The sequence below is a fragment of the Canis lupus genome, chromosome 3 (genome assembly GCF_048164855.1).
Source record: "Canis lupus baileyi chromosome 3, mCanLup2.hap1, whole genome shotgun sequence".
NCBI classification, from domain to species: Eukaryota; Metazoa; Chordata; class Mammalia; order Carnivora; family Canidae; genus Canis; species Canis lupus.
The window spans coordinates 17,565,682-17,586,537 of NC_132840.1; the positions used below are offsets into that span (position 1 = coordinate 17,565,682).

A 20,856-nucleotide genomic window follows, 5' to 3' on the forward strand; every position below is an offset into this window, starting at 1 on the left:
CTCCAAAGTGCTTAAGTAGAATAGGGGTCTATGGAATCCAAGGCATGGCATGGGAATCGAGATCTGAGAAGAGTAGTCTTTGGGGTCCCCCTGTCTCACTAACAGCTTCTTCCAAAAGAAGGTGGCTGCAAAGGAGCACTCTGTCTTGTAAAACATGGAAACAACCCTTGAGTTTTGTCCTGATTTCCTCTATTAGAAAATTTCAGACCTCCCCACCTTGCTTTCTTCTATTAGAAAGTTTCCTTTCTGTTCCTGCATATAACATATGCATGCATGCACATGTGTGCACGTGCACACACACACACACGCACACACACACACTGTGGAGAAATGTTAGCAGATGGTACCTCTGTTGAACCTCCAGGATGGAAGGCAAGTATACAGCAAGCAATCACAAAGGAATGGGAAATAGGGGGTGAAATTTAATGTCAGGTAGAAAAAGTAGAATTAAAAATAAAATGCATTAAAGAGTACTGGCAACAGTCTCACTCTCTATGGACAAAGAAATTATCTAATATAATAGTCATGAAGCTCTATGGTTAAAATAATAGGCTCAAAATATAAAATCCAAAATATTAGAAACAGAAGTAGAAATGGACAAAAAATGTGGGAGACATGAACCTACTGTCAATGGTATTATCTACAGCTATAAATCCTCCCTGGGAGGAGACCAAAGACACTAACAAATTTAGGATCTAACTAATGCTTCACCAACAGTTAGCTAACTGAAACAAGATAGAGCAAAGTTGAAAGTTCAGAGGAATAAAAATTTAAGTAGGATTGTCTATATAATAATTTTATACCTTACTTATTGAGAACACTTTTTTATTTTCCCCAGATGTCTTTGGCATATCTACACAAATTGGTCATCTAAATACAGTTCCAAAACCACAAGCTGTCCAAGCACCATGGTCTAATCAGAAAGTTATAAGATGGAAATGAGGAGCAAAAAAAATTAATGGACGAATTGCAATTATTTTGAGTAAGTACACCTTAAAATAACTCATGGATTAGAAAAAAATATATCAAAATTAAAATTTGCGCCTATACTTATAATAAAGATTATGTAGTGTATAAACTGCCAATACATGACAAATAAATCCATACGATATACGTTAAATGCTACAGTCAGAAGTAGATTCAGAGAGTAAATGTTTATACATTTTTGCATATATATGAGACAAGTTTAAATATTAGGAATGTGAAAAATACTTTAAACTCTAAACGTTGGGGCACCTGGCTCAGTGGTTGTCTGCCTTTGGCTCAGGTCATGATCCCAGAGTTCTGGGATCTAATGCCTCATCAGGCTCCCTGCTGGGAGCCTGCTTCTCCCTCTGCCTATGTCTCTGCCTCTCTCTCTGTGTCTCTCATGAACTAAAAACAAATAAACAAACAAATGCTATATATGCATACTACATGTTAGGTCATATGTTTAAATACACACATATATTATCTTTTTTTTTTTTTCACTTAAGTTGAAAAATAAAGGGAAATATGTAAGTAATAGTAACTTAGTAAAGTAAGAAACAGAAAAAGCATACAGCTGCTCACCAAAATGTCTGAGAGTTGATCCACTGGTGTAGCAGGTCAGAAAATAAAATGAACTCTGAGAAGTCAAGTAATGGAGGGAAAAAGAGGAAACAGAAAAGTACAATGTTTTGATAAGAAGCAAGGCAGGGTATTATTATATGCAACTGATGAGTCACGAAATTCTACCTCTGAAACTAATAAAAAAAAGAAAAGGAGAAAAAAGAAGGCAGAGTTTTTGAAACAACACTGTATGACATTGTACTAATTAACTAGAAAAAAAATCACAATTTGGCATTAAAAATTTTCTAGGAGGCTAACAAAATTGATTCATTTGTTTGGATCAATATTTATTTGAACACAATTGAAAAAAGTTTCCCACTATCATTACTTATTTAAAATAGCCTTGGGTCCAGGACTAACAGACAAAACACTTCAAAGATTAACTAATTCTTCCAATATGTAATCTTATCCAGAACACACAAAATAGACAATTCTGAAATTTTTTAAATTAGAATGACTCTGTAACTAAAAATACTCCAAAGGGCAAACTATAAATTTGCCCCCATTTAGAACATTTAGAACAGATGTAAAAATTCTAAATAATATGTTTTCAAACTCAATCTAGCAATGCATTTAAATATTACTACTTACTACATGCATTTAAACACTACCAAGCTCTCTGCTAAAGAGAGCTTGATACCATCATTAAAGTATCATTTAATAAGGGGTTTTATTAATAGATCGATCCTCTTCAATCTATCAAAGAGGAAATATTTCAAAGAAAGCCAAAAATATATTTCATAAAATAAAGCACCAAATGCTGATAGCATTTTATTGAAATACTTTCTAAATACCATCAACAATATCCATCTGTAATGAGTTGAACAGTATCTCCCAAAAAATTTGTGTCCACCCAGAATATCATATTGTGACCTTATTTGGAGATAGGGTGTTTGCAGAGGTAATAAGGTCAGGATCAAGATGAGATCATACTGGATTAGGGTGGGTCCTAAATTCAAGGAGAGTATCCTCATAAGAGACAGAAATGGACACACTGAGGCACAGGCAAGATGATGGACACAGAGGCTAGAGTGACACAGCCACAGGACAAGGAACCCCAAGACTTGCTGGCAACCACCAGAAGCCAGACAGAAGCAGGGGACAGTTTCTCCCTCAGAGATCCCAAATCAACCCTGCCAACACCTTGAGAGAATGAATTTCTGTTGTTTTAAGCCACCCAGTTTGTGGTAATTTGTTACACCAGCAATAGGAAACAAGACACACCATCTTGAATGACAAGCCACCATCACATTTAACTGTGAAACATCAAAAGCATTCCCATTCAATTCAGCAGCAAGACAGTAATTCTTGAAGGATACCAGCAATTGAAAGTGGGGCCTCCTGAAGAGAAGTCCCTCTCCATCTTGTACACGATAGCCTTGATTCCATCTAGCCAGCCTGTGGGGGGCGAGTTGTTGCCCTGCAAACCAGGTGAGAAGGAGTACTATCTGGGAGGTAACTGGCGGCTGTCACTGCTCTCTGCTCCTACAACCACTCCAGCAGGTGACAAACAGAAATGTGAGTTCTTGAACCCTGCTATTCCCGCTTCTTGAATCCACCCTGCAGGAGGCGCTTGGCTTCTCTGAGCTGCCTCTCCCTAAGCTATGAGACAAAGACAATAATTTTTGCTACAGGAAAGATGAAAGGAGCCAGGATCAAAAAGGCACTTAGTTCAATATCTGGCACACAGTAGGTCCTCAATAAATGTTGGTTTATTTCTTTTCTGTAGTATCGACATAGTATGGGTGAGCCTCAGGGATGAGAATTATATTTGGTCAATTACACTATTCATATTCTCCCAACTGTGGTAAAATTATAGATTTAAGAATCTCTCCGTAGATCAATTTCCCTGAGTCTATTGAATCACAGAGAGGCAAATCACATACGGAAGCAAGAGGGAAGAACAAATGTGGTGGGTGGGAGTTTTTTTTTAATTGGCCCACAAGGAAAAATCATTGAGATATAGGTAATGTTTCATAGCCACTTTCTCTCTGTTCATAAAGACAGTGGTGGCCAAATGGTCTAAACCCATACACACCAACGGGGGAAATTGAGCTTTATGTACCAAGAGTGGTTGATTTTGCAGGTTGTTTAATGCACAGACAGTTTTTAATTTAATATTTTCCCAGAGGCCTTTAAAAGTATTGGGTGCATTTAGAAAAGTCCAATAAATATTTGTCATTTTATATAGGGCCATCATTTTTGGTCTGTTTGTGGTTTTTCCCCCCTCTCAAACACAAATCAAGTGAAATATTTAAGGTCTGAGCCAAGCGCCTAGGAGCTTATTAAAAATGAACCCAAATGAATTTGTTGGCAAATGCTGGGAGTATGGAAATGAGGAAACATTTAAGAATCCCTGAGTGGGCTGGAGAAGGAATGCTATGCAGGATGCCCTTTGGGGTAAACCAGGACTGGAAACCTGAGTAGCTGAGAATTAGCCCAGAGAGAGGTGCAGGGCAGGGAACGGCCAGGAGAAAGTCACCTCAAAGGTCAAAGGGCAGGGAGCATATACGGGCTAGTGTATAGAAATCATGAGGGAGCAACTCCTGCACCCCAGGCCCACCCCCCAACACGCTAACATGTGCTCCTAGTCAGTATTCTGATAGCCAAAGGATGCTGGGTTAAAACTCACCTGGGAGCAGGTTACCCCATGCTGCCTGACTAGTTGCACACATCCTAACCACCTAGCTCTGCCAATCCTTTTATTACCCCCTAACATCGCATGAACTACTTCTGTCACTTATTTGGCAGATATAGAATCACTGAATGCCCACCAACACTTTGTGGGGCCTGGGGTAAAATGTTGAACAGAAATTGATGTGGTCACTCCCTCATTCACCTTGCTATTGACAGGGAGGGAGCTCAGTCTCTCCATCTGGGTTTTCACTGCCTTAATTCAGAACAGGAGTGTCCTTCTCATGAACCATTCCCACATGCCTACCCTCAGTATGCCTTCTGCTCCCTTACCTTCCACACTCTGGCCTCAGGAGATATAAACCCAATCACATCGCTCAACTTAGAAATCCACTATGGTTCCCTGATGCCCACATAACAAGGCTCCAACTCTGTACTAGGATGTAGAAGAGCTGGCACCGATTTTCATTTTTCCCTCCAGCCTCATCTTTAGGCTCTGCTCCTACTTGAACTTTATGTTCCAGCAACTCCAACAGATTGTTACTGCCCCAAGATACTACATTGGAGTCCACCCCCTTGCCTTGACATTTCCACCCAGGCTTTTGAATTAGGCTGGATTTTTAAATCTCCCCAAATTTCTACCTGTTTCTTGGGCCCTCTGTGTAGTTGTCCTAAATATTAGACAATCTACAAATGATCTTTTAATGGACCACTCCACCTTGGAAATATTTAAAATGCAATCTACACATTACAAAGTATATCCTTCAGTTCAGGTGAATGTTTACTGAAATCTAAGCTGTGGCAGACTTTGCTACAGATATGACCTTTTACCCCAAGGATCTCACCATCTAGTTCATGGGATAAAAATTATAAAGGCACTGCAGTATGATGTATTCAATAATACAATATCATATGACAAAACTAAAATTATGCATTTCATAGGAATGAATACTTGTTTCTAGGTGCTTTTTTTAAAAAATATTTTATTTATTTATTAATGAGAGAGAGAGAGAGAGAGAGAGAGAGAGAGAGAGAAAGGCAGGCAGAGACACAGGCAGAGGGACAAGCAGGCTCCATGCAGGGAGCCCAACATGGGACTCGATCCCGGGTCTCCAGAATCAGGCCCTGGGCTGAAGGCGGCGCTAAACCACTGAGCCACCCGGGCTGCCCTCTAGCTGCTTTTGACTCAAGAGTAAAAGAAGTCTTCATAGAATAGCCAATTCCTGGATAAGCCTTCAATAGATTATCTACCACAATCTAGATTGAAACTACGTTCTGGAACCTGTGAATATATTTACCTTGCTTGGCAAAGAATATTTTGCTGATGCAGCTAAGGACTCTGAGATGGGGAGAATATTCTGGATTATCCAGATCAGCCCAACAATCACAAGTGTCCTTATAAGAGGATGGTCTGAGTCAGAGAGACAGATGTGAAGATGCCATACTGCTGGCTTTCAAGATAAAGGAAAGGGCCACAAGTCCAGGAATGCAGGTTCTAGAAACTGGAAAAGCCAAGGAAATAGATCCTTCCTCTAAGGAATGCCTCTAAGAGGAATGCCACTATGCCAATCCCTTGATTTTAGCCCAGTGAAACCCATTTTGGGCTTCTGACCTCCAGAACTGTAAGAGCATAAATCAGCATTGTTTTAAGTCACTAAGTTGTTACAATTTCTTACAGCAACACTGGGAGACTAATACACAGACAAAGAGGAGTTTAGTGGGAATTCGTTAGGAAAACAACCTGTGTAAAGAATCCTAGACCACTTTGCAGTCTAAGAAAAGTTTTGCAGGATCATCAAGAGTCCTCAAGCCAAAGTTACCAGTCAAAAGAGTCCTGTGTCTCTGGACTGGGCTGCCATGCTCAGACATTGGCTGGAAGCAGCCCACAGGAAGAGTGCCCCTTGGCGCAAACACAGTGAAGGACTCAGAGCATGGCAGGTGGGCTTTGGTACATTTCCCTTCCTGGAGTTGGGGGGCTGCAGGACAGAGGCTCATGGCCACCACAGTGACTGTCTGCACTGCTTCCATTGCAGCTGATAGAAACTGCACTTCCTGCCTCCTCCTACCCACTCAAGGTAGACCAGCTCTCCCTGGATGCTCTCAGGGCTAGGAAGAGACAGGCTCCACCTTCTTTGTCAACACACCTGGGGGAGAGAGAGAGAGAGAGAGAGAGAGAGAGAGAGAGAGAGATGTCCTTATTCTCTGGGGAAGTAGAAACACTCCTTTCCCTCCCTATCTTGCTTTTGTTCTATTCATTCCTGGCAGGTGCATCCGTGTTCTCCCTGTTAAGTAGCCCATTCAGCTGGAGGAAAAGAATCAGCTTTTAGTTCTCTCTAAAGATCTAGGAAATTAGTCTTTAATTGAATTAAAATGTTGTACTTTGTGGTTCCCCTCCGTCTTCCTTCTTTGAAGCTGGAGCTCCTGATGCTACCTCCCCTCCTTCCTGCCCTTGGTGCAGAGATTAGCAATATTGAGGGACTTGGGCTCCATCACTGAACTGACATCTGTTGCTTCTGGCTGTTCCACATGCATTCTCTTCACTTCTGGTAACTCAAAACTTCCTTCCTGCATGGAACACATTCCATGGAATTTAAGTGAATGGGATTGAGCCATGACCCCCGACAAAAGGTAGAATTAAGCAAGTGACCCAGCCTGCCAAACACTTTACTCCATTCTCCTAGTAGAAGTGATGGGCTTGGCATGATCCGGAAATAGAACCCAGATCTATCTGATGCTCCAGTCCCACATTAAAATAAGGCATATTTAAGAACATGGCACAAAGTAACTGCTGTCTAAGTGTAATTTCCCTCTCATCTCTTTATCTTCTTTATGATATAGTCAGATCTCCTAATATAGACACCCACCTAACTAGACTCAGGGATTTACCTATTGTTCTCCCAATTTAGTTCCTGGGCCAGAATTGCCCTGAATTTCTCCCATCATTTGGGCAGAGCACTCTGGTCTGCTTGGCTGAACTTTCTCAGGCCAATTGCAAAGTCATCCAATCCCTTCCCAACTTTGACTCTGTCCTGGTCTTCTTCTCCTCCTCCCTGGGGTCCCGAAGAGGGCCTACAAGCCCACTGCTCTCACCCACAGTGAGATTGTTTGTACTATAGAATACTAAATGCAGAATCCACTGAGCACTTTGAGCATCATTTATCCAGGGAAAACAGCAAAGACAGCCTTGAGGCAAAATCTGTCACTCAAACTGTGTTAAGGAAATTCTACCTTTGTAGAATTTCATGGCATCCTTGCAAGGAGCATATGACCAGCCCACTCCCTACATGGTGAGGGGAAACCCAAGGCCTTTGGAGACAAGGATATTATGTGTGGAAAAGTAAACATTGTTGAAATTAGTCATTAAAAAGGAGCCAAACATCTCCTGTTGTTGAATCTGAGGCATATATATGTGCAGTGGGAATAAAGTTATTAAATACATTTTTTCACTATTTATATATATCCTATCAACTTGCTTGACTTTTGGAGAAATGGAAAGAGAAGCCAATCAGGTCCTTATGGAAGGGAAAGGGACAAAGAAGATGGCCATGAGTTAAGCAGCTGCTGGTGACCCCAAAGAGCCCTGGGCTGGAAGCATCAAGTTATGCCTGATGTGTCCATGGGTTATGTCTGTCTCTACCAGTAACAGGCAATCAGCAAGTTTCCTTGAGTGCAACTTAGTGATACAACCTCTAAGTGACCTGTTTATCAAGAAGTTATTTTTTTCCCAAATGAAATTGTATCATCCCATTGATTTCTATTAGATGCAATATTGATAGAGTACAGGGCTTGGTCATCAAACCTGGATTTGAATCTCAATTCTGTCACTTAACTATGTGATCTTAGGCAATTTTCCTAACTTCTCAGAGTCCTAGAACCTTCAACTTTATTTTTTTTAAAGATTTTATTTATTTATTCATAGAGACACAGAAAGAGAGAGAGAGAGAGAAAGGCAGAGACACAGGCAGAGGGAGAAGCAGGCTCCATGCAGGGAGCCTGACGTGGGACTCGATCCAGGGTCTCCAGGATCATGCCCTGGGCTGCAGGCAGTGCTAAACCGCTGCGCCACCAGGGCTGCCCTAGAACCTTCAACTTTAAAGTGTAAACCATATGTGGGTGGGTAGTTATGAGGATTAGAGAAGATATTGCATGTAAAATGCTCATGCTCAACATGACACTGGATCATTGTGGCGGCCATATGAATGTCTGCAATAATGGTGACAGAGGTGAAGAAGGGGGTGGCAATTCTTCACTCTATTTACACAGGAAGAATTCAATAAAAGTGTCCCTAGTTAGGCCTTTTGGATAAAGGCCACCTAGACCCAAGAGGAGGCACCAAAAAGGCTCTTTGGTGTCAGTGCAGATCATGAGAAAAAATCAATTTCCTGGGCAATGGTGACAAATGGTAACATGTGACCCTCTGAAGAGTCAGTGGTAACATGTGACCCTCTCTTTAGTTCGATGAGCAGGCAAAAGTTCAGCCACTGACAGCAAGTCCTGCAAATGTTCCTCTCTCTCAGGATTGCAAATTTGGACAGGAAATCTCTGGAGATAAGGTTCTCAGGAGACCTCAGGTTCATCCTATTTTGGATGAAGCCAGAAATACCCCAGGCAGAGCTGACTTCTAATGGGACATCCCCACAGCTGATCATGTACAGTTATTAGGAAGGGAAAGCAGAAGCAAGACCAGTGGGGAGAAGTTGGGTGAACTCCTTTAAAGTTCAGACATTTAATTTGTCCCAATTTTGTTTAAGACTAAGGGGTAAAGTCATCTCTTATTTTATCCAAATGAGCTCAGCAGCCTCTAGAGAGAAGACAAGGGTGCTGTTACAGTATTTCCAAAGCCCTCAGTTGAATGTCCTTACTCTACCCTGAGACATCTCAAATGCCACTGGAAGGGAGAACCTTACACAGCTGAAAAGAAGAGTGTTAGTCCATGTTCTACAATAAACACATAGGCTGGGAGATTGCAGTATTGTGTAATGGAAATGTCAGTTAGTTTCTTTTTGGTTGTTCTATGAGAAGATTGGGTTTGATTTACTATAAAAGTTTCCATGGGACTGAGGACTCACACCAAGAGTCATTTTGACAGAAAGGTTCCTGCTCAAAAGACTGCTTCAAGGCTGTATGCAATACCCAAGTCTCTCTATCCTGCTCAAGGGTTCTCACAGGTAGTCATAGCCAAAATTTCTCTGTGGTTGCTCTCTTGTATCTCATGAAACAATGGAAAAGACTGGATAGGCCTCTTGAGCTCTCAGAAGGGTTTTCATCTGGAACAAAGGTCCACTGGAAGTGACAGTTGAATGGTGAAGTGAAGAATGAGTGGGTATTAATGAGGTAGATGAGTGAAGAGAGTATCTAGGAACCCAGGAGGAGGAGGCTGGTGGGAGACTGGTGTCAAACTCTACCAGTTCACCAGAGCCAATTGTGTTTAGCAACATCACATTTGTAGCTTGAAATTGGCTGTGGTGGGAGTATTTATACCAGGGACGTGAGCAGATGCTAGCTACATATCAGGGCATTTTTTTCTTTTTTTTTTTTTTTTTTTAGGATAAGGACCTCACCTTCTTTCTCATATTCTTGTTGCTAGCAGTCTGCATGCAGATTATAGACATTCACTAAATATGAATTTTCTGGAAAGCAAGTTGGAGATAGTTAAAGAATTCAGTCACTGACTGTCCTCACTGTCTAACTAATAGAATAGTCAAGAATCATCATGGAGAAATGGAGCAAAAACCAGGCTGACAGCTCAAATATCCCCTGGTTGGTATTAGAGAGAAGGTTCCCATCCACCTTGAGAAGTAACTCTTTCTCTTACAGAGAACATAGACAACTAAACATCTGAGTCTCCCTTTTTTCATAGCTTTGACAGTTGTTCTCAAACAGAAAGTTACAACTTTCTATTGAAAGTACTGAGATGGTTTGTGCTGTTTTTTTGTTTTGTTTTGTTTTGTTTTTTGTTTTTTTTTGTATTGATGCCATCCAGGGATTCACAAGAATTCAATAAGTCACTGCTTAGCCATCTGCATTACAGGAAAAGGAGGGAATAGATGTTCAGCCTTTTTCTATGAAAGTAATAATATACATTGATACATATTATTAACAAGGGCTTAATTTTAATAGTGGGAGTTCTGGAAATAGTGATATTCAGACTCAAATCTTGACTCATTAGTTTTTGTAACAGGGGCAGTTTATTTATCTTCTCTATGCCTAGGTGTCCTTATCTATAAGGATTTGATGCACTTACCTCCTAAAATCGTGATGAAGATTTAATGAGATAATGCAAGTATAATCCTTGGCATAGAGCCTACTATGTAATAAGTTCCCCATAAACAGCAGTCAAAGGTTTTGAAAAACTAAAATTATAGACATGCAGAAGATCTAGAGATTACTTAGTCAAACATTCCTCACTGTACAGCTACCACTTACTGGGAACTACTATGTGCCAACTTGCTCTCTGGATGCTTATAATTTATTATTTTTAGTTTTTAAAGAGCCCTACTCACCACATATCATTATCATCATTTTCCTAATGAAGGACCTCAGGGCAAGTGAGGTTAAGTGATTTCCTGAAGGCCATAGTTAACACCTGCTGAACCAGAATTTTAATCAAGATTTGCCTGTCTTTAAAACCTATGCTATTTTTCCATACTGCACTGCCTCAACAGGTAAGAATGTCCAGGTAGAAGACTTTTTAAATTTTTAATTTGCCCAAGATAAAAAATAATAAATACTAATAATAATACTAATAACCCAACTATAATTCGAATCTTTGAATATTATGCTGGTATAGTTTGCATCAACCCTCCGTGTCTCACCCAGCACTACACAAATAGATTTAGAGCAGCTCCATTTGGGACATTTGCATGTCCAAATAAACTGCATGTTATGCATTGGCCAATAATGGAATTTGAAGACTCCTGTTTATAAGTGGAAACAGGACATTAAGTACTTTTTGATTATCCAAGGATATGAATTACAACTTTGTTTTCCCCCCAGTGTTAAAAAAGAGAAGAAGCCAAAAGTGGAGTCATCTGACCCCTAAGACAGTAAACCAAGAGAGAATTACAGTTTCAACCTCTCCCAGGAATGTAGTCTATAGGAAATTTCTTATCAGCACTGGAGAGGTAATCCACATGACAAAAATCCTGCTGATCCCTCCCCACCCACCCCCCAAAGAAGTCAAGACCTAAAGCAATCCTTTCTTTTCTTTTGATAATCACTTCCTTCCCCATCCTCCTTCCTATACAAACCTTCCATTTTGTACAACTCCTCAGAGCATCTCTACTTGCTAGAAGGGATGCTGCCCAATTCATAAATTGCTTAATAAAGTCAATTAGATCTTCAAATTTACTCGGTTGAATTTTATTTTTTAACACCACTGATCCCATATTTCTAAGTCTCTCCATATTTGGAGAGGAAAATCCATATTTGGAATGAGGAAGCATAATACTTCACAATGCCATTGTGAGAATTAAATGATTTGAAAGCACAAGTCTAATTCTGTATAGACAACGGGTGCCCCATCTGCATGTAGTTTCCTTCCCTCCCTGCAAAACACAGCTTTGTCACATAGCTGTGTCCTAATCTCACCACCAGGGAGGACATGATATTCTATAGGAAATGCCCTGAGCTGTGCATAACCCCAGCTTTGTTTATACCAAAAGAGATTCTTCTATCAGGACTCTCCTTCAGTGATGGGTGGGTGGTGGTGACAAGGAATCAAAGTGCAGTCTTGAGACATTCAGCAAACATTAACCACTTCATTGTGATTATTTACCATGGATGTCTATTGTATGCCAATTAATCACTAGCATAGGATCATGAGTACGGACAGACTAGTCACAAGTGATGAATGAACACCATATTCAGGTGCTTGCAAAAATAAGTCACATGGAGGAGGCAGGATAACCAGGTTTGCTATCACCGGCCTGTGATGAGTCTGTGTTCATATCACCACTCTTTAGAAAATGTATTTGGAGAATAAGGACCACATGCAAGCCAAGCTCTGCTGGTAACCAACTGTGGACTCCTGAGTGAGTTGCAATACAGGCTATATTTATAAAGAAATAGTGGACATGCTCAGAAAGACCTGGCTTTGGATTCCAGGAGCTGAACTTCCTAGCTGTGTTGCCTTGACCTCACTGGCTGGCTTCCCAATCCACTGCCACTCTGCATCGTTTATAGTCCACAGTAGAACTATACTTTTTTGAATGTTTATGATGACATTTTATGGTTGGTTTGTTTGCCATGAATAATTATTTGGTATGAACCTCTGTATTAGTTTTCTATAGCTGCTATAACAAATTACCACGGACTTAGTAGCTTAGTGAACTAAAACCCAGTGCCTTACAGTTCCTGAGGTCAGAAGTCCAAAATGGGTCTAACTGGCCTAAAACCACATTGCGCTCAGAACTGGGTTCCTTATGGAAGATCTAGGGGAGAATTCACTTCCTTGCTTTTCCAGCTTCTACAGGCTGCTTGCATCCCTTGGCTCTGACCTCTTATTCCACCTTTAAAATGTACCACTCTGGCCTTTGCTTTGTCATCATATCTCCTTCTCTGCCTTTTGGATTACACTGGACTTTTCTGATTACACTGTGACCATCCACATAATCTAGGATAATTTTCCCATCACAAGGGCCTTACCTTAATCATATAGGCAAAGTCCCTTTTACCATGTCAGATAACACATTTGCAGATCCTGAAATCAGAATGTGAACATCTTTGGAAGAGGGCGGGGATGTGTTCTGTCTACTACACTATCACACAAGCAGATTAAAATCACATGACAGTCATCTAAGAGAAAGAGATTTTTAAACCTCCATTGGCAAGCCACTTTGATAACAACAAGGAAACGGAAGGGCAAAAGAAATTGAAACCAAAGAAATTATCATTTACTTGGGCTAACATGAGCCAATCTGTGCTCACTTTCCATCTGTGAAGCAAGGATTATAATATTATCAAACACACAGATTTGTTTAAGTGGGGTAATATTTACAAAGTGTTTGGTAATATTTACAGTGTCCAACACATTGTGGAAATACTAAGAGTTTTAACCTTGATGTCCTATCTTCTTTGAAACTACTACACCTTTCCTGCAAGAAGAAAAGAGCTGGTTGGTGAGTGCTTAAGGATAAGTGGCACCGTAACTCTCTGACACAGCGACATTTCCGATTAACTCTCAGAGAAGACCTTGCAGACTTCTTTTGTCAGACTTAATTATACTCTTGTATATTTTAAAAGTAATAAGTAACATGGAAGGTATTTTAGAGTCTACAGGGCATTTTCTCTCTTCATATTCTCCACGACTCTCTCCCCAGAGGCACTAATTCTCCCTATCCAGAGAAGGAGAATAAGGGTCAGAGTGGTTAAGCCCAAAGTCACATCACAGAGAAATGGAAAGCCAGGCTCTGGTCCCAACTTTTCTAACTCCAAACCCCATGCTGTCTGTGTATTTTCTCATGTTTGTGTCACATTCATGTATTACAGCTGGGAAAACAAGGATAAAAGACTCCAACAGAAATTAACAGGTGAGTCAACTTCAAAACAGCTGGGAATCATATAAATGAGATGACTGATCATTATTTTTATTGCAACATTTTCCTCTGAGTATGTTTCTTGGTCTCAAAATACTGGTTTCTTGGTGACCTGGGCTTGAATCCTGGTTCTGACATTTAGAACTCAGTGATATTCTGCAAGTCACTTACCTACTCTGTCTCAGCATCAGCTTCCTGCTCCAATAAGGCCCTGTATTACTGCCACTGGACATAAACATAAGAGTGAAAGTAGTTGTCGTATGACAGATAAGTGGGGTCAGACTGTACATGTGGAAATGTTCCAAGGAATGTTTGATTGAATTAATTCTTCTAGAACCCTCACAATTAAGTAGAAACAATGAGAGAGGCTGACAGGTTTGGCCCAAGTGAGCCAGCTTTCCCTCCACTGGTCTTGTCCATATTTTCTAGGGGCACTTATTTTGGCAAATAAATATTTAGGTTTCAAGAAATCATGCTCAGTTTCCTCTGGGACCTTCTTGCTTCAGCTGGATATAAAGAGAGCTACAGTTTGGAAGGTGCATCATAAATCCAGTGACAGCTATTCTGGAACTGATTGGAGACACTTTCAAACCTAATTAAAGTGGTTTCCCTTTTTGAATTTGCTCCAGGTATGCATTTATTGCCTGGGCTAGAAACTAATTTGTAGTTTAGTTCAGGATCCAGGCCCTTATACTGGGAGGTTTGTTATATGTGATTAAGCTAAACTATTTAGTTTAAATACCAGAGAAGTAATTTGAAATAAAAGAAATTGCATTCTGTATTCAAGAAGTAAAATACTCAAGTATAAACAGAATTAAGCATAAAAATATATTTTCTGAAACCGTGTACCTGTTTCAGGCACTTTCTAAACATAGCCTTAGAAACTTCTGCCTCAGAATCATTTCTGTAACCATAAGCCCAGTTCCCTCATACAGAAACTCAGAGCCTTTTATCTCCGTTGCCTTCTTTATCTTCTCCCTCTTTATAATTATGCTGACCCCCTTCTATTGCAGTGTCCTCACGAGAAATGAATAAGACATAACAAAGAATTTAGCACAGTACCTGGCACACAGAAGACACTTTCCAAATCCTAGCCTACCTCAACATCTTCCTTACCATTATCTGTCCAGAGACGACTACTCCAGAGTGTGAGGGAGGGTGGAAGATTACAAGTGGAAACCAGAGAATCATTAATTGAGGCAACTCATCTGTGCCTGACAATGGCTTCCCCACATGACTCTGGCTAACTCCATATTACACAGGCAGAGAGGGGCACAGATACATTAACAGTATTGCTTATAGTTAAGTATCAACATAATTCTCATTTAGCCTGTGGTGACCTCTGTCATTGCCTCCTTAGGGACACCATCCCTAAACCCCTGGACAAAGTCAGGTCTCACTGGTATACAATTTCATAGCATTGTGCACCGCTCCCCCTTGTAATTCTTCACATAATTGCATGTTTATTTATATTATCTTACAATTACTATTTGTCTCTATGAAAATGTCATAAACTTCTTGTGCGATTTTCTCACTGTTATAGTCTCTAGCACACATAGATGCCCAGTAACTAACTGCTGAGTGAATAAAGGAAAGAATAAATGGATTCATCAAAAGACCAACAATAACAAGTCTTGGTGAAGATCTGGAGAAATTGGAACCCTTATGTATTGATGGTAGAATTGTAAAATGGTCCAGCCACTTTGGAAAACAGTTTGGCAGTTCTTCAAAATGCTAAATCTACAGTCACCAGATGATCCATCAATTCTACTCCTAGTCATATTTTCAAGAGAAATATGTGTCCATGCAAAAACCTTTACATGCATGTTCACATTCATATTATTCATAATAGCCAAAAAATGGAAGACAACCTAAATGTCTACCAACCAATGAATGAATACACAAAATGTGTGACAGCATGGAATATTATGTGACAATCATAAAGAACAAAGAACTAACGCATGCTGCAACACAATGATTCCTGAAAACTTTACACTAAGCGAAAGAAGCCAGTTATAAAAAGACACATATTACATGATTTCACTAACATGAAATGTCCAGAATGGGAAAATCCATAGAGACAGAAAGATTAGTGATTGCCAGAAGCTCGTGGAGGAGGGGATGGTGAATGGTTGCTAAGGGCTAAGCAGTTTCTCTTTAGAGGCCATGACAATATTCTGAAATTAGATGGTGGTGATGGTTGCACAAGCATGTTCATATACTAAAAAACACTGAATTCTATACTTTAAAATGGTGAATTCTATACTTGAAAATGGTGAATTTGAGCACAGAGGTTTTATAGAGCCGTGACACTCCTTTGCATGATACTATTATGGTAGACATATGTCATTATCCATTTGTCCAAGCCCATGGAATGTACATCAAAAGTGAACCCTAATGTGGACTAACACTGGCTTTCAGTGATAATGATGTGTCAGTGCAGGTTCATGGATGGTAGCTAACATACCACTCTAATGTGAGACACTGCTAATGGAGGAGTCTCTGCTTGTGGTGGAGCAGGGGATACGTGGGAAATCTCTACCTTCCACTCAATTTTATTGTGTACCTAAAACTGCTCTAAAACATAACATCTAGTTAAAAATGGTAAAATTTATGGTATGTGAGTAATATCTCAATGAAGCTATTAGTTAAGAGAAGAAATGCATAATGTGCTGGAGCTTCTCCATCTGACTCCAACACCCGCCTCCCTCCTTACACAGGGATGCTCTCTTGGGCATTGGGACCTCCTTGGGGCCCATCAGCTCTTTGCTGCTTACTCAAGTCTCATCTCTGCGAGCTGGAAAGTTGATGAGGAACCAAATACCTTCCACCGATTCCTGCCACAAATTCATCAGAAAGGTTTCATCATAGGAAATTTGCTCTGAATGCCTCAGTAATGAATCAGTATGGACTCTGACCCCAGAAATAATGAGAACACACTTTTGGCCAAGTCTGTTTTGCAACTTGAGTTGCTCTACTCTATGGTTGCTATACTATATACTTTTAAAATAATAGAATCAACCATGGCCCAAGCTTATGTTTGATTGCTTCTTGTCTAGACTAAAAAACACAAGTTTGTTTTTGCATTATAAAGATGCATTACAAACTTTATCCAAGTGCCACCTCCTTCCGCCACCATTCCCAGTCAGATTTGTCAACATGTTGGCACACTTAAGAGTATCTATCACTTATGAGAGAGGAACACATGGATTCTACTCAGGATAACTGCACAGGAACCTATCAGAGAAGGGCTAAAGAAGAAACCAGTGTTTGTTGAGAGCTCAAGGAGAGTTTTTATGGCCACTTTTTAATGTAAATACATGGGTTCCCTGATGGCTCTTTCTATAGAATTTGCCACTGGGAAGAGATACAAATCTGACTTGAAAGCTTGGATAAATAAACTAGCAATCACCTAGGTTTCTTTTTTTTTTTCTTTTTTTTTTTTTTAAGTGGAAGACTGATTTCTTTTTTCCCCACAAACACCACTTCCTTTTTAAAAAATTATGTTCAGATGTTTCTACTCCTCCTCAAACTTTCATAGCAGCCAAAATATTCTTGGGCCCATCTCTGCACAATCACATGCCTGCTCAAGTCCCCTGCTCCACCCAAACTCAACTCCTGTATATTTGGTAATCTCTTTCCTGAACCTCCTAGGCCTCAGTCTCTACTCTGTACATTCCTTATTTCATCTTTACGAAAGCTTTACTACACTTGAATTTTACAGATTGAGGAACTAAGGCTCAAGGTGGTAAAGTGATTTGCTGAAGGTTAACAGAGAATAAGTTAGAGGTGAAGAGGCTGTAACTGATGCTCTTTGATGGAACTCTAATGTGTCTTTGGGCAACTATATGTTTCCTTCTCACCAATTTCTTTTGACTTGAGTTACTCTTTTTACAGTTTGGGGAGATGGACACTTGTTCAGATTGCCTAGACTGGAACCCACAATGTAGCCTTTATTTGGTCACATCATGCTGCTACCCCAATGGAGGTGGGAAGGATCCAAATCAATAAACACCTCCCCTATCTAATAATAAACAAGAGACCTGGCAACCTTACTTCTATTGGGTGGAAAAAAGGGACCCAAAAAATGTCTGTTAAAATGACTAGAAAACAAAAATGGTCTTTAGTCAAATATTGAAGGATTTTAATAGGGAAACTATATGAAACTATATAGTTTCAGAGGGAAACTATATGATATAGGGTAGCCAGCAAATGCTTTCTAGAGAAGGGCTGCTAATCTGAGTCCTGGATGATGCACGATAAATGGAACAGTATGTTACCAAGGGATAAACCAAACATTATAGCACTGAACTCCACCATGTGTATTTTCTTCTTCTTTATGGGAACTGTGGTGGAGAGAGGTTGAATTTCTGCTTTCCTTCTCATAGGAAATCAGAAAGAGGGATTGTCCATGGGAACAGTGTGGAGCAAGAACCTCAGACCCTGGGCCCATTCCCTTCCCAAGATCTTCCCCACCAGAAGATGACTTTCTAAGCTCATTGTCCAGAGCTGGAGGATATTCACTGATCTATGTGTCACCAATTCCTGTCTCAAATGCTGACATCAGGCCACTCTTACAGAGCAGCAGTTCTCAGCCTAAGGGATAGGGAGACATATTTGGCAATGTCTGCAGATGTTTTGTTGTTGTTATTGTGATTTGAGGGAAGGAACGTCCTACTGGTATCTATCAGGTAAAGGTCAGAGTTGCTCCTAAACATCTTAGAACATACAGGGCAGCCCCACTATAGTAAATAATTACCCAGCCCAAAATGTCAATAGTGCTGAGATTGAGAAGGACATATTTCTCCAGTGCTAGTCTAGACCAAGCACTATCTCCCATGTGGGAGGGGAATAAGCCTTCTCATCTCTATTTTACCTTCTCCCTTCTCCAATTATTGACCAAGTAACTTGGACCATCAAGGATTGGACTGCCCATGCCAGTAACTTACTAGTATCTGAGGCCACCTGTGTCTAGTTATCCTGTCTATTCGGCGCAGTTGATTTGGCTTTATCTTGAATTATAGTCATAATATCCTCTCGTTTGCAGGTAAAACAAGCAGAGATTCAGGAAGGAGAAACAAGTAGTTTTCTTGAAGTCCCTGGCCTAATCTCTGCTTATCGTAGAATCCCACGTTTCCTGGTACATGAATTTCTGTCCAAGTCCTTCATTTTTTTTTCCATTTAGCTTTTGCCCTTGTTCACACAGCTCCCTTGAGTCAGGAGACTACAGAACAAGAGGATGAATGGTAGAATTTAGACACTATAATCAAACACAGAACTCCGAAGTGCTAGCATCACATTTAAGTCTATCTTCCCAGAAAACCCATCACCTGTGAAAGTGGGAACTGGGTGTCAGAGGAAATGGGACAGAGATGTTACATTTGCATGGAAATTCCAGATCACCCCAAACCCAATGGTGAGACACATTTTCAAGAGGAACAGATGTTTGCCTATGAGCTTGAGGGCACCAGACATTCAGAAAAAGAAGATGTTTTAGCTAAACCTCCTGGGGGAGTCCATCTGGTCCAGGCCAAGACAACTTACCCCATGAGGAGGCTAGATGAGGCCTGAAAATGCCTGCAGTTCTACAGAGGTGGGCTTGTAGTTCTACAGAGGTGGGCTTGTAAAGGCTGACATTCTCATTGGCTACCAGTCCATTTGGGTCTTGGTGGTGACTAATGGGTCATCTCTAAGAAAGAAGAAGATGTAGCACTAAGAAAGCAACCCCCAAAATCCCATTCACCTGTGACAAATTCCCTTTCAAGGAATAACCTATACATTGCCCAGCCTGGGTCCCACTTAATGGAGAGTTCATAGTTACAAGTCTATGAGTTCGGGGTGAAAGATTGACACATCCAAGGACAACTCTCAGTGGGCATTCGATTCCCACCAGCTGTTTGGTATTATTTTTCACAGCATGGCTATCCATGCTGCAGGTCATTAAGCCTCCAAACTCCCAAACTCCTTAGCCTTGTGAAACTGCAGCTGATAATGTAATGTGATCACTCTCTGAAATGCAATGATCTCTGGGGTGGTGCACATTTACAGGTTTAAAAAAAGAAGAGTAGCACATCATTCTGAGCACATAGAATATCAAAGAGGTAAGAATGGTGAAGGTCTAAGATAGCAGTATTCAAACTCTTGGTCCCAGGGACCCATTTACACAATGACAATCTATTAAGGTTCCCAAGAGCTTTTGTTTATGTGAGTTGGGTCTATTGATATTCAAATGGCTGACATTTTTAAATATTTATTCATTCATTTAAAATAGCATGTAAACCCATTACATGCCAACATAAATAACAAGTTTATTTTTAAATAACTAGTTTTCAAGACAAAAAAAAACAATTTAGGGAGAAGAGTGGCATTAACATTTTTTGCAAATCCCTTCAATGTCTAGCTTAATAAAAAACATCTAGATTCTTAGTTTTACTTACACATTCAATCTGTTATAATTTATTTTTTGGTTAAAGTATATGAAGCAAATCCAGACTCACATAAATATGTAGTTAGAAAAGAGAAGAATGTTTTAATAGTCTTTTCAGATAACTGTGGGTAGTCTTTTTTTTTTTTTTTTAATTTTTATTTACTTATGATAGTCACACACAGAGAGAGAGAGGCAGAGACACAGGCAGAGGGAGAAGCAGGCTCCATGCACCTGGAGCCCGATGTGGGATTCGATCCCGGGTCTCCAGGATCGCGCCCTGGGCCACAGGCAGGCACCAAACCGCTGCGCCACCCAGGGATCCCAACTGTGGGTAGTCTTATTTGATACTACACCAAAACTCAACAAGGGGTATTTTCTAAAGGTTAATTGCAATGTAGAATCTGAAACTGTATCAATAATTTTTCTGTCATCTGTCCAATTAAAATTCATCAGTTCATCTTGCACTTTAAATGGTTGATCATACATGATGATTCATTTAGAAAATATGGGTTCTCTGAGTTATACAGATCTTTCCCAAATATTTTTAAATTATTTATTTATTCATTCATTCATTCATTCATTCAGAGGCAGAGACACAGGCAGAGGGAGAAGCAGGCTCCATGCAGGAAGCCCGACGTGGGACTCAATCCCGGGTCCCCAGGATCACAC

General features: G+C 40.3%; 1 long non-coding RNA gene across 14 annotated transcripts in view; it reads right to left on the reverse strand.

Moving 5' to 3' along the window:
* Positions 1-20,856, reverse strand: part of LOC140629701 (uncharacterized) — an 802,104-nt gene that overhangs the window by 580,195 nt on the left and 201,053 nt on the right. For 3 of the 14 annotated variants that reach the window (XR_012027545.1, XR_012027520.1, XR_012027523.1), the window contains one exon: positions 19,305-19,449. The exons of the other annotated variants lie outside the window; for them this stretch is intronic. This is a non-coding gene — a long non-coding RNA (uncharacterized lncRNA). The remainder of the gene's footprint in view (positions 1-19,304; positions 19,450-20,856) is intronic. 14 annotated transcript variants of the gene reach the window in all.